This window comes from Sarcophilus harrisii, chromosome 2, assembly GCF_902635505.1.
Source record: "Sarcophilus harrisii chromosome 2, mSarHar1.11, whole genome shotgun sequence".
Classification (NCBI taxonomy): domain Eukaryota; kingdom Metazoa; phylum Chordata; class Mammalia; order Dasyuromorphia; family Dasyuridae; genus Sarcophilus; species Sarcophilus harrisii.
The window spans coordinates 452,091,232-452,103,980 of record NC_045427.1 but is presented as its reverse complement, the minus strand read 5'-3'; the positions used below and the strand labels follow the sequence as shown (position 1 = coordinate 452,103,980).

Genomic DNA, 12,749 nt, shown 5'->3' with positions numbered 1-12,749 from the left:
CTATATTTCCAAATATGGAGGGAAACTCCAAAAGATTCACCAGATCTATATTTCATTATTGCAGGTATTGCCCACAATGATGCAAATCACAACCCATCCTGTGCCATTCTTGTCCATTCCCTCCCACAAATTCATGCCAGGAGGACATTCAATTGGGGGCATTCAAGGAACTTAAAGTGTAGAGTTGACCAACATCTTCAAATAAGAAGTAAGTTACAATGATGATGACTATGATTATCTTTATTTATATGTCCTGTGGCAGGAGGATAACACTTTCTCCTTGAACCCAGGTAGAACAATGAATGAGTATTAAGAAAGATACTGTTTCAGAGGGTAGAAATTAACAGAGAGGAAGATTTTTATTCATTACAAGGAGAACATTCCTAATGATTAACACTGTTCATTGGTATAGAATGAGTGGGTTCTTCCTCACTGGAAATCTTGATCCAGAATCTAGACTACTTGTAAGACTTTAGAGAGGATATTTAATCAGGCAAGTAGGTGTGCAGCTGGCTGACAAAAGAAGGAAGGGTGTTAAGCTTCATTGTTTCTACAACACTGAAGACTGCAAGTGCTTTAAGTACCCTTTAAAATCCAGCACCCTGGGGAAAAGCTCTTATTGTCCCACTTTAGTTATGGCTCTGATCCCAGCCTTACACTGACTATCCTAAACAAGTCATTTCCCTTCTCTAGGTCTTTAGTTTCCTCCCCCAAATGATGAGGAGGTTGGATAATGAGCTTTAGGAGTCACTGAATTGCTAACCTTCTACTTTGCTAAGGTTCCTTGCAACTCTAATATTCTGTTATTCTCCGAGTTCAGTGCCAACATATAGTGACTTGGCAGCTGGGAGAATTCTGTGCTAGGAAGCAAACTTCCATGCTCTGGTGGCAAGTTCACTAAATCACTATCCATCAATATCAGAATGTAAAAAATCTTGAACTACTTTTCTGGGTGTCTTGGTAAGAATGGGCTAGGTGCCATTTTAATCACCTCATCGCCTTCCAGTGGGGGAGCAGGGAGGCCTCAACAAATTACACTCATAGTGGCAGACCCATTGTTCACAGCCTTTGAGGAGATTTTGCCAAACTGAGGTAAGCGTGACTTTTCCAGCATGACCAATGTTGGCCTGGAAAGCATTTCTATGTTCGATATGAGAGCTCCATCACTTGTCTGATGTGAAGCAAAGTTAAATGTGGCTTCTAGAGAAAATATATGAGGGAAAAACAAAATCTAGCAAGGGAGAATTAACTGGCAAGACTAGCTGATTTGGGAGAGAGCTGACCTGGACTCCAAGATATAAAATTTCTTAGAATAAAATCATTGATAATAATAAAAAATAATCATACCTCAGAATAATAACTTACTCTAAGCTCGGACCTAGACATGTTTTATTAAATCATTTTCTCAATGTTTTTTGGTTTTGTTTTGCAGATATGATTTACAGATGAAAACTGATTGTGAAATGGGGCAAAGGGTTCTGGTCTATTTGTTTTGTTAACTTCATCTCAAACTTTTGTCTGGATTAGCTTTGATTTTCAAACTTGTCTTAACCTATTATTTGACAGATCATTTTTCAGCAGCCTGTTTTTGATTTGTAATAGCATCACTATTGAAGGAAGTACCTTACCCATGGAAGTACTCTCTCCCTCCCTCTCTTTCTTCCTTTCTCCCTCCCTCCTTCCCTTCCTTCTTTCTTTCCTCTCTTCCTTCCTCCCTCCTTCCCTCCCTTCTTCCCTCTCTTCCTTCTTTCCTTCCATTCTTTTCTTCCTTCCTTCATCTCTCCCTTCATCTCTCCCTCCTTCCTTCCCTCCCTCCCTTCCTTCCTTCCCTCCCTCCCTTCCTTCCTTCCTTCCTTCATCCTTCTTTCCTTTCCTCCCTTACTCCCTCTCTTCCTTCCTTCCTTCATCCTTCTTTCCTTTCCTCCCTTACTCCCTCTCTTCCTTCCTTCCTTCTTTTCCTTCTTCCTTCCTTCTCTCCTTCCCTTCCTCCTCTCTTCCATCCCTTCCTCTTCCACCCTTTCCTTCCTTCCATCTATCCTTCCTTCCTTCCTTCCTTCCTCCCTCCCTTCCTCCCTCCCTTCCTCCCTCCCTCCCTCCCTCCCTTCCTTCCATCCTTCCTTCCCTCTTTCCTTTCTTCTATAATCTCTTTATTGGAACTCAAAGGTCTATGTTAGTTCCTTTGATCTCTTTCTCCCCTATATCAGAAAGAGGTTAAAAGGGGTAAAGTTTTAGAATATACTAGGAAGAATACTGGATTTGAAGTCATGGGGCCTTGACTGCTTTTCTCTCTATGATCTATGTGATGCTGTTCACATCTTTCCCTCTCATTGGATCTCAGCATCAAAGTTTTAAAGCTGGAAAGACCTTAAAGGTCACTGAATTCAAAGTTCTTATTTTACGAATGGAGAAAGTAAAGGTTGGCTAGCAAAATTAATTTCATCAAGGTCTTCACTAGAAAGACAGACTGGGTGTCAGAATGTAGAAAGAGAGCCATGTAGTTAGTAAGTGGCAGAAACAAAGATTTGAACTCAGGTCCTCTGGCTTCAGATCTGTGTTAACCGCATTTTACATATCTATAAAATGAAAGATTTGGAAAGAAGATCTTCCAGTCCCAAAACACCCTAGTGTGATGTTAAGCACAATGTTTTCAACATGACAAGCACTGAATAAATGTTTTGTTAAACTGAATTAAATGTTCTTAGAATGTCCACATCCAACACTTTTCATTGTACTATAAATTCCTTTAGTCCTAGGTAGAAAAATAATTCTTCTTTGGCCAAAGCAGTACACCAAAGGCAGGTTCTTGTCTCCCAAAATATTTTTCATTTTGATTCTTAAAACAGAAAGCCTGCCAAACAAGATAAAAATGTTTCAGCACTTTTCTAGAAACAGTCGCATGCAATTGGAAGTGCAAAGATTATTCTCCCCATTTTGCAGATGAAGAATCAAAATCCCAGAGGTTTACTTGTTTGGCCAGAGTTGTACAACTAGTAGGTGGCAGAATTTGGATTAGAATCCTAGTGTCGATTTTTTAAAAAAAATTTCTAATCTGTGCACAAGATGGCAAGCCTAGTATCCCAAAGGACCTATCCAAATAATCATCCATATACATATCTTATCATGTGACCTTTCTACTCAAAAGCCTTCAAAGCCTCCCAATTTAACCTGTTATTTAAGGTATTTACAACCTGACTTCAATTTGCCTTCCCATATTTTTTTTTCAGATTCAGATTTCAAATTTTTCACACACTTTATGTTCTAGCCAAGCTAGTCTATTTGTTCCTGAATTTGTTAATTTCTCTCCCACTTCTTCTATGAAGGTCCTGCCCTCATGACTGGAAAGAACTCCTTTTCTCTGCTTCTCAGTCCTTTTTTTCCTTCCACATTCATTTAACTCACAACTTTCTCTTGGAAGCCTTCTCTCATTCTCTCTGCTGAAAATGTCTTTTCTCTGCAAATTTCTTAGACATTTTATGGGATCTCTCCTTTGCTCCATCATAAAGCTTGCATTATACTTCTCTGTGTAATTATCTTCAACCCTCCACATGGAATGTAAGCTTCTTGAGAGTAGGGATTAGTTTTTTTATTTTATTTTTAATCTCGATACCCCCAATTTACCAGTTTCTTGCATATAGCTGGTGCTTACTAACTGTTCACTGCTGAATGTAATTTGCTTCCATTTCACCTACAGTGGCAGAGAAATGTGGCTGTACTGTGAATATATTGTCATATATTAGTGTTGTTACATGGTTTTGTACATGTGATTTTGCATATACAGCTCCATGATAGTAACAATTTCTCCATAACGCTGTTAGAGAAGTATTGCTATTTTTCAGGAGAGGAAATTGGGACTTGGAGAGATGAAGTGATGTACCCAGAGTTGATAAATGGAATGGGAACTTGATCTCCTTATTCTCTCCTATCCTAGGTCTTCCTCTTTCTACTACTCTGAGCTGGATGACAAAGAACTAATGCTTGTACTGGTGTTATTCCTCAGAATCAGCTAAGATATGGTCTCAGATTTCTAGCTTTCTCTTGAAAAGGAGAGCACCCTGGCCCAAAGCACTGCTAAGACAGAACCGTTGGAAAAACATCTGGAGAAAAATGTAACAAAATCCAAACACATTACATAAGCCAAAGGGTAACCCCAGCCCCCTCCCTCCAACTCCTGCCCTCTACTGAACCAAACTTCTTATGAGCTAGTTGGTGGGAGCTTTGTGAGCCATTTGTCCCTTTTGCTATCCAGGAGAGAGTGCTGCTAAAGCTGCTGCCAATGTTGGGGGCTGGGCCGGAGAGGGAGGGGGGGAGGAGGCCGGGTGCGGTGTAATGCAGTCTGCCAAGAAGCTGGGGGAAGGCAGGAAAGGGAGAAGGGGGAGCAGCTGGGAGCTTTAGGGGAAGGGAGGGGAGGAGGGGGAAAGGAGGGAGAGGGAGGGGAGCAAGCTAGGGCCTAGCAGGAGATGAGGGGTGGGGGAAGTGGTGGCTGGGATGGGGCTTTCAGTCCCTGGCCAGCCCGGAGGCGGTCTCCAGCAGACCAGAGGCGTTGGGAAAGCTCGCAGGGAGCTGTGACATCACCCAGCTAAACTTCTGCCCAAGCCGGCAGTCTCCAGGTCTGTAGCTGAGGGGACGCCCTCAGCCCCACTCTGGGGCTGCTCTTTCTTTCATGGGTGGGTGGAGAAATGTGACTTGAACCAACCAGGAGCAGCCTGCTTGCCGCATGCTTTACCAAACGTTTTTTTCCCCCTCTCCTCGGGCATGTAAATCCTCCACAAAGGAGCTGAAGTTCAAATGAGGCTGCTTTAGCCTAGCCCCAAGGATGGATTCAAAGCCTTAGTCCAGAAGTGCTGAGTCTGGCCCTAGGACAATCCCACTACCCCCCAGGCCCAGGGCATGGGGCGGAAGGCTTCCCGTGCAGTGCTACACAGGACACTTCTAGGATAAAGGACGGCCACCTGAGCAAAGAAACTCCAGGTTTTGATTTTTAAAAATCCTTTCTCGGACCCTCCCCGCCCTGCTTCTAGCTCCGGGATCCCCGGGTGGTTGCAAAGGACTCCCTCCTGGGGCACCAGTCTGATCCAGCCTTCCAGGGAGCTTCCAGGGACCATGGGGAAAGCCCTCCCCTAAGGAAACCCTTGGAGAAAAAGCATGTGAAAAGTTTCAAGTGGCATAAGGGAGCCAAGCAGGAGTAAAGTAGGTAAGTAGCAGCAGCGGTGGCCAGAAGGCTGGGGGTTCCCAGGATGCTGAACCGAGTGAGGCAGGGGGTCCCTGGGGATGACTTTGCTCCACTCTGTAGGACCACAGCTAGGCAATTCTGACTTCAGTCAACTTTCTGGGAAGGGGAGGAGGGGGAGGGAAACATGAAACTCTTACCAGATACAAGGAGAGGTAGAGTGGGGCAAACTCAGGAGGAAAGGATTTAGAATGAGACTAACTGGGTTCGATTTCAAACTTCCCTTACCCCCCAGCAATGATACTGACTTACTGTACTCAAGTCATTTCTCTCTGAACCTCAGTTTCCTCATCGGAAGAGGAAGTTTGAGGTCCTTGCAGCTCTAACATTCTAGGGTTTGGTGAAGGTACTTTAGCAAATTGAAAAAGTGGAGTAACCCCCTAAAGGGGCAAACAGCCATCCTGAAACAAAGTGGAGAAGCTGGCTAATCTCCCCCTCCCCCACAGAGTTAAGGTATAGGTGTGCAAAGGAAATGCTCAGGGAGTGATGGAGCTATTTCTGAAGTCTTTCTGAAACCAGAACACATGAAGAAAAACATCATGGCCAGAATTCAGCATGGAGCCTTGCACAAAGTAGGTGCTTAATAATTGCTCTTAGACTTAAAATGTAAATCGACAGCTGTGGGTGATTTCTAGTGTTCCCCAATAAAGCCTCAACTCTGTTTTGTCTGCTAAAGAATTTTCTGGTGCAAGCTTCGACTCCAGGTACAGAGCTAGCTACAGAAGCTGGGATAGGTGGGGGGCGGGGAGAGAGAGGCAAGGATAAGGTGGGGTTTAGGCACAAGACAAGACAAAGGCTGGAAGAAAAGTTCTGCTTATCCTCAGTATCAAACTTACTATTTTGAAAGCGAATCCCCAGACAAGCTCTGAATTCTTGCAAACAAAACCCACTTGGGAAAGCTGAGCAAACTCTTTCCACATTCTCTTCCAAGGTGATTGGCTTCAAAGTAGGGGCCACTGGTAAGGGCTTCCCCAGAATGGAGTACTCTGAGAAAACATGGTGTTTTTGCCCACTGACTAACTGGTCAAACTGCTGACTAAATATCTCAAGAAAGCATAGCCCAAAGATGCTATCTGGGAAATGTCCTTGTGTCCCCATCCAGAAGCTACTGTACGTAAGCAGTAAACAGGGGAGGTCCTATTCTCTGCTCTACATGCCTGAAAATGAGACAACAGAACGCACTGGAGCCAGAAAAGCTTTTGAAATCTCCCTGCGCCAGATACTATTTCAAAACAGAACATCTCTAAAGAGCTCTTCACTTTCTCCTGCTATAAGATGAGAGGGTTAGATGTTCTCTAGAGATCCTTCAAGTTCTCAATCTTAGGATCAATGACTGCTCTTCACCTTATGTTTGTGGTCTGATGAAAAGTGGTAGTGGAATGGAAGCTCGGTGGTCAGTGCCTCCTATTTCTGGCCCTGTAGAATACAGGAGTTAGACTAAAGGATGTCGCTAATATCCACTTCAGTTCTGATATGGTGTAAGTTTATTTTATAAGGTCCTTTTCCAGATCTAATGTTTTGTGATTCTGCTATTCAATATCTTCTCTTTGCCTCTTCTTTTTGCCTTGCCTTACATTAACCTATCCCCTCTGCAAGGAGATAAGATTTGAATATTTGAATACTTCCCATACCCCCTAATTCAGCTATTGGGAGGGAGAAGACCCATTTTCATAAGGACTCCCAATACCTTCAGTCACTTTGTTTTGGAAAGCAGCCCAGTGGTCACCTCCACAGAATTATGGTAATACCGATTCATAGCAGGAAGTACTAGGTACAATTCTAAACTCTTTTCCAACCCAGACACATCTTTTCAGTGTATAGCGCTTCCACCCAATGACTAGCCAACACGGCAGATAACAACTATGGCATCCACTCTCCAGGACAAAATCTCTTGAAGGTCCTCCCTAGAGGAGAACTTCAAGCTTGTGCTTCTCTTCAACAAGTGTTAAACATTTAATCTACCAAAGGCACTTGATGTTCAGCTACTTTATATACTTTACATCACAGGATGTTGAGTTGGGAGAGACTTGAGAACACCAGATGTTAGAGCTGAAAAAGATCTTAGAAGATAGAAAGTTAGAAGAGACATTATCAGAATCTGACATGATCTTAGAATGCTGGGAAATGCAATGGATCCTAGAAATCCAATTCAGTTCCCTCATTTTGCAGGAGAGGAAACTAAGTGAGAAGGCAAATGATTTACTTAGTATCACATAGGTATAAATGACTGAGCTTGCGGTTGCCTAACTTGTTTTAGATTAAGTTTCAAAAAAGCGAGGGGGGGGTGTTAAATCCGTGGTTGAACATATTCTGAAGAATCCACCAAGTTCATACAAGAAAAAATCCCTAACATACTACATCAACAGACTTCTCTGGACATGGGCATCTTTCATGTCTGTCTCTCTTCTCACAATTAATAGTTTTCAGGAAAGAAACTGCTTTAGTAGTAGCTAATTAAGAAAAATTAGAAACTGCAAGAGGGACAGGAGAAGAGCCAGAGACTGTGTCATCTGGGGTTATTCTGGGAAGGGCAGTTTCATAAAGTCTCATTACCACATTAATGTGTTGCTGTGGAAAGAGTGTTGGCTTTTCAGTCAGTGAACCTGGACTTGATTCTCAGCTCAATATAATAGTTGCATGATCTAGGGCAAACACCTTTCTAACACTAAAGCTCAGTTTTGTTATTGGTAGAATGGGAATAATAACTCATGTACTATCTATTTTGCAAGCTGTTGTATGGTAGGAAAGTGCTTTATAAAGACTAGAAATGTGAGTTGTTAATATTAGTTTAACAAAAAAAAGGGAAGAGTATAGAAGTAAGAGTCTGGCAGGGAAAAACAGCTTCGTATGGTAGGAAGAGCATTAAATTTTTACTGGAGGGTTCTACTTGTTAACTGAGAGACTGATTTTATCTGTCTAGGTCAGAGTTTCTCCCTCTATAAAAGGAGTGTTTAGATTAGGTGATTTCTAGTGTGTCCCCCACCCTCACCCCACTATAAACCTTATGATCTTAATTTGCTAATACTGAGTAAGTACAAGTCAGAGAATATCATAGGATTAGAAGCTTGAAGGAATCTTAGAAATCATCTAGTTCAAGTCCTTCCTTTTACAGATGAGGAAACTGAGACTTGGAGAGGGGAAAAACTTGTTACGGTCACAAAGGTGTCGCATATGAACCATTCAGCTATAGGGAAGCCTGTAATCATATTTGTAACATGCTCTGATAGATTGTATTGGTATGTATATGTGTACAAAAAGAACTCCTGGTGTGGAAACTCCATTGACTCATACAGATCACCAATTCATCTTCAATTTTTAGACTTACAAAGTTGTCTGTGACTGCTGAAAGGTTAAATAATTTACCTATAGTTACCCAGCTAGTATATGCCAGACCTAAAACTAAGTTTTCTTGTCTAAGGCTGGCCTTCTGTGCATTATACCAATCTGCCTCTCAAGAGAGAGGCAGATGATTATAGGAATTTTTGCTTAATTATTTTAATTAAGAGATATAAAACATTTAATTTTAAAAGTATTCTTTAAATGAACATTTTAGAGTTCTACAAACACAGAGCAGGGTCTTTGTCTAATAGAAATTTCTGCCTGCTAGATCCACCTACTACTAGGTGGCATGGATTTCCCCAAAAGTCTATGAAGTCCATGACAAGAGCTACCCTAATCTTTTTACATGCCTCAGATCTTTGCACAGAGTTCTTAACATACATAATACATAAATAAATGCTTCTAGAAGAAATGGATTAGTCAATCAATCAGAGCTGTCTGAAAATATAATAAATTGCTTCATGAGGTGGTGAGCTCCCCACCAAGCAGAACCACTTGTCAGGAATATTTCAGAAGGAATACTTTGTCAGGTCAAGGTTAGACTAAATGATAACTTTTGAATTCCTTTCCACTTTTGTGATTCTATGAATGAATGGATGGATATTTAGTAGAATCACCTTGCATCTCTCCTTAAGCAATGGAAACCTGGATTTCTGAAAGGACATTATAGAGACCTAGTATCATGGAAGAAAGAGAGCTTTTGAATATGTTTAGTAGGGAAGAATAAGGTTTTTTTTCAGAGAAAGAATTATGTAGAGGAAAATGCATTCATTTATATTTATTCATTCATGTATTCCTCATGCACTAAAGACTACATTTTCTCTGTAAGATTTGTAAACAAAGCTTCATAATTCATATCATGTCCTGCTTGAACAATTCTGTAGAAAACTCCTTAGAAGCGTAATTAGTAACAAAATCAGAACAAAAATAACTGAAAACCAGAGATCAGATACTACATTATAAATTTTATTCAGATGAAAACTATGCCTTCACTTTCTTCACAAAATTTGGAGTTGGTGGAAACTTTAGAGATTATTTTGTCTAAAACTCTTATTATAATGATGTGGAAAGTAAGATTCATAGTGGGTAAAGGAATTGCTCTTATGAGTGCTGCCCAAATGATTCCAGTTTCTCCATTATCTGCTTCAATTCTGCTGCAGAGGACTGCATTTATCAGGAACACTCATTATTTCTGGGTGACCACTTTTGGACCATAAACAAATATTCTTCCCTAGTGAAATCAGACTTGAATTCCTGCCAAAGTGATTTATTCTTTTGTATTTTGAAGACTTCATTCTTCCACACTTCAAAATGTCTGCTATTTCCTTCAGGTGGGCACTCTCTCTACTGGTAAAGATCAAAGCCCCTTCATGTCTTCAGCAAACTATTCCAGCAAAGTATTTGGCTATGGCCAAAATTTCAGTCCCTGGTGGCTAACCCTCTGGAGATAAGCCCCTCCCCCCATTATTCATCCTGTTTCTTAGCTGATAGGAATATAGACTATCACTGGTTTCATATTCAAAGCCTGACCATTTGAGTAGGACTTGACAATTCTAGGAGCCAAGGGTCCATCTCTCCCATCACCATCTGCAAGGAAGTGTAAGAAGAGGAGAATAGATATTGGTAGTTCCCTATTGATATGTAGGTACCCTAGGAGGGGGAAAATATTTTAAAAATTAAAATTATTACAGGAATTTAACATCAATAGAAATAATTATACATGGTTAAAAAAACTTTTTTCAGTCCCTTAATTTCTACACACACACACACACACACACACACACACAAACATATACACCCCTCTCATTTATCCTCATCTACATTTAGTCCTGCAATTATAGTTAGAGTGTACTTCATTCTTCTTATTTTGCTTTTTTGACTTGGCATTATTTCATCAAGTTCTTTCCAGATTTCTTTGTTTAGTTCATACTCGACTATTTTTATGGCTTTATAGCATTCCATTTTATGAAGTTCCCATGGTTTATTTATCCATTTGGAGCGGAAAACATCTTAAGCTTTATCATCTAACAAGCTGAATCAACTAAGTAAGACCATCCTGGCTTCACAATAGGCATGATAGAGGCTCACATTGGTGGAAGATCTTTCCTTCCTATTTAACCAAACATTAGCATAAATTCAGAGAGACTAAATACTCTTAGATGACATCACCAAAAAACACAATCAAATCAGCAGCCTCAAACAACAATTTACTATCTGTCTACACAGATGTTGCCAAGTAGGGAATCTTAGGGCTAAATGGTAAAATGGTAAAATGCATGCCACCATATCTCATGCTAGCACCTCTACGCCTGCTTGTAACGCAAAGCCCCAAAGAGGGCTTCATTGTAGACAGAGGGAATGCTGTCTTTTCCTCTGCCTGGAATATCCTTTCTCTTCTTTGCTTTTTCAATTCCCTGTTCAATTATTCAGTTCAATTCAAATTCATTTTTAAGTGCCTTCTTCATGAAATCTTCTGCTATATTTTCTTTCAGTTAATGAAACTGTTTACATCTCCCCATAATACTTATAGTATATTATTGTACATAATTATAGGATTTTGTGTCCTATAACTCCACTAAGTTATAAGCTCCATGAGTGCATAGATTACTTCTCACCTATAACCTGCATCACCCCCAGGACTCTGTACATAGCAGGGATTTAAGAAATATCTTTGATTAAATGAATGAATAAATAACCTTCAATTATATAGTGTGCATTATTCCCAGCACTCCAAAATAGCAGTGTATACTGTGGTATTGTCTGTGGTAAAGCAAATAGTACAGAAAATATATGTATACATTCACATCTATATTATATATGTATATATCAATACCATGTGTATACATCATAATATCATATGTATATTATAATCATACATACAAATATGCATACATATATGTATGTATACATGGCTACAATAATAAGAATAACTAATATTTATAAAGCACTTATTGTGTATTAGGCACTTGTGCTAAGAGCTTTACAATTGTTTTCTCACTTGATCCTCACAACAATCCCATGAAGTAAGTGCTGTTATTATCCCTATTTTGTAGCTGAGGAAACTATAAGCATGAGGACTGAATTAAGACAGGGTACAGCATTCACAGATCACAGGTTTTAAAATTCCAAGTGCCTCATTTAGACTCTTAGCTGGTATATGAGTTTCTTTTTTCCACTTCAGTCCAAACATGTCCTTTTCCTCCCAAATTATTAAAGTCCTTTCATACAGTGTTGCTTGCAACATGATCTTTCAAGGGAATGTGGAGACCCACAAAATATGGCAATGTCTCCCCGCAGTGAGGTCATGCCATAGGCCCAATCCATGAGCTCAGAGACATTCCATTTGGGACTGTATGATGCCTTAGACCTATGGAAATCTCATTTAAGTATTTAAACACAGTCATGAGAATTTGTCAAAATGTACATGATTTTGAGGAAGCAAACAAAGAAAGTTTGTGCAGAATGGAAATTTCTAACAGCATGACGTGGAAAAGCAATTTAAGACTGCATTGCTTCAATGTTAAGAGCCAAGGAAAACATTTTGAATTGTTTTTATTTATTTAACATGGGGGGGGGAGGTAGAAATCAGAAAAAGACAATCTTTTCTATCAAAGTTGACTTTCTCTCTACTCATAAGATAATAAGGATGTTATTAAATTATTTTCTTTGAGATCCAATTCACCAAATAAATGTTAAAAGGATAAAAGTAAACGTGCTCATTACTGGCAATTGAGAACAGCCAATCTTGTAAGGCAAAAATCAGCCATGATGATTAACTTGGCAGAGTATTCTTGGGATTCATTTCTTTTAGTTATTGATCAAGGACTCTTCAACATAAATACCTGAAATTTCTACCAATATTAACACACATTCTTTGAAAGACACAAGCCTGATATCTTTTTTCAGTTACTCACTGAGGTAGGGAAGGACTCTGGGACTCAGAACCCTTTCCCCATGGAAGGCAATTTCTAGCAATGAAAAGAGCTTTTGAGTCTGGGTCTAGCTACAGATCTGGCCTGAGGACCACCAGCATGGCCTGAGCACAGAGAGTGTGATCAGAATCAACTGATATTCTTTTTGTCCAGAGCAACTCATTAAATCGTCCACTGAGGAGGCATGGAGGGGGTTGCTATCTTCCCTGGTGGAAGGAGCACCAGCAGAAATTAAGAATCTTGAAGTTTTG

General features: G+C 40.2%; 2 protein-coding genes across 10 annotated transcripts in view; one reads left to right on the top strand and one right to left on the bottom strand.

Moving 5' to 3' along the window:
- The window catches only part of RALGPS1 (Ral GEF with PH domain and SH3 binding motif 1), a 715,060-nt gene that overhangs the window by 285,738 nt on the left and 416,573 nt on the right, over nucleotides 1-12,749 (bottom strand). The gene's annotated exons all lie outside the window — the stretch shown is intronic.
- ANGPTL2 (angiopoietin like 2) overlaps nucleotides 4,464-12,749 on the top strand; it is a 53,436-nt gene continuing 45,150 nt past the window's right edge. The window contains exon 1 of one of the 2 annotated variants that reach the window (XM_012553744.3): nucleotides 4,464-5,191. The gene's annotated coding sequence lies outside the window, so the exon portion shown is untranslated. Of the gene's footprint in view, nucleotides 5,192-5,545; nucleotides 5,800-12,749 lie in introns of those variants that run through there. The other variant, XM_031954320.1, reaches the window with a different exon arrangement.